At 33.9% G+C, this 1,972-nt stretch overlaps 1 pseudogene; it reads left to right on the forward strand.

The window, feature by feature from the left end:
- Positions 1-532: 532 nt before the first annotated feature.
- On the forward strand, positions 533-1,587 carry LOC107510355 (annotated as a pseudogene).
- The last annotated feature ends 385 nt before the right edge of the window (positions 1,588-1,972 follow it).

A 1,972-nucleotide genomic window follows, 5' to 3' on the forward strand; every position in this document is an offset into this window, starting at 1 on the left:
TGTGGGAAGTTTATCACACCTGCTCACTACAGTGATATCATGGATGAATATTCTATTATCAGGCTCCATGGTCATCCCATATGTCAGAAGAAGCTAGGAATTGTATCAAAACAGAAATATAAAATTTCTACCAAAACCAATAAAGTTTACAATATTACTGAAAGAAAGTTTTTTGCAGCAATTTTTGTTATAAAGCATCTAAGTTTTTTAAAGCACAAATTTCTAAAACTTCAGTGTGGGTTTGAGAAGAAAGGCATCCTAATTTTCAGATGCTACAGGAAGGACAACCTGGCCACTCTGGAGAAGTACAATTATGCAGTAAGGCTATTAAAATATCAGACACTGACAGTCCTGGTGATTCTGAGAAGTCAATATGAATCTAGTTTTTCTAGCGCTCATAGTGATAGAAGCAGTGATAATGAGCAAGATTTTGTTTGTTCCATTATACCAGAAAATAGACCAAATGCAATGGATATAAGGCCAAGGCTGCCAAATAAAAACAAAAACAAAAAACAAAAAACTATAAATCCTAATGACAAAGAAAGCTGGCCAAAAGGCTAACTTCAAGCAAGCAAGGAGGCAAAAATGAACAGCAATAGATGTCACTGAGCAGTTAGGCAATTGCAGATAAGATAATCAGGAGAAAGCAGATGCTTGTGAACTTTTTTTATAGAAAGTAAATAATCAGATTTCTTCAATTAGACCTTTTTGAGAAAAATTAGAAGCTTCAGAAATTTCTTAAAATAAATTCAAAGAGTTCAGAAATAACTCTAATAGGCATAAGTAAGAAAAGTGCTCAACATTTTAAGAGGAAATTTGACAAATCAAACCAAGTTTCTAGGTCAATTTCCAGTTCAGTGTAAGTGTGTCTTGAAGTTGCAAAGGCAAACTTACTTAAAGTTCTGAAGGAGACTTTGAGTAGAAGACAGAATTATGCTTCTGTGTCTGTGAAACCCTCTTCAGGCTCTTCTGGTTAAAGAACTTGAAGATGACGTAAACTCTGACCCAAATCGCCATTACCTGTCTTTCAGGAAATTCAGGACAGCTTGGATGAACCATTGTCTTTTACAGACTCAGATACAGCTATTAAACCACTGCCAAGTCATGAGACTTTGAAAAAAGAAACTGAAACATTAAACCTGAGGATCAGGAAGTTTTATGGATGACAATATATTTTAAATGAAGAAATCACCAAATCGCAAGAGTCAAAAGAGTGTGATACCAACCTTTCCACTGATAGATTCAAATTCTCAGAATCAGATTAGAAAATGTATTGCACTTGAAAAATTGAGTAAAGTATTGCCTAGACTTTTAGGGACTCTTCAGATTACATTAGGAGATATTTATACACACTTAAAAATCTTGTTTAAACTTCATATTAACAAATAAAAATATTATACACAAACCCACAGAATGGCCCTTAATTGCTATGGTGTTACTGTCATTACTGACCCTCATTCTGGCATTCAGAATCATTCTCAGGAAAATGTGGTAGTAACATGGTTTATATCTACTCCATTTGAAGAACTACATTTAAAGAATGAAGACCTCGAAAGTTTAACCATCATATTTAGAACCAGCTGTTAACCAGAGTGATATAATCTATGAAGACTGAATAGAAAATGAACTTCTAGTCACCATTTCTGGATTACTATATTTGTTCCCTCAAAAAATCTTTGCTTTCTTAGATTTCAACCCCCTGCCTCCAAGTCCTTAACTGTTCTGAGTGACTTCCCCAGAGAGAGAAAAACCATTATTCCAGCAAAGATAACCAAGTCCATGCAGCCCTGGCTATGTAGGACATAATATTTATATCTGAAAATAAAAGTCAAAGTCTTAAATTGAAACTTACAGGAATATTCAATAAAATATAATGACTTTTTATTTTTTTGGATGCTTCTAGCCATCCTATCAGTTGACCAAAAAATTGAAAAAAGTCCTATTTTGGCCTTTTAGCCTCTAGATTCTAAAG

The sequence above is a fragment of the Rousettus aegyptiacus genome, unplaced genomic scaffold, assembly GCF_014176215.1.
Source record: "Rousettus aegyptiacus isolate mRouAeg1 unplaced genomic scaffold, mRouAeg1.p scaffold_m13_p_6, whole genome shotgun sequence".
Classification (NCBI taxonomy): Eukaryota; Metazoa; Chordata; class Mammalia; order Chiroptera; family Pteropodidae; genus Rousettus; species Rousettus aegyptiacus.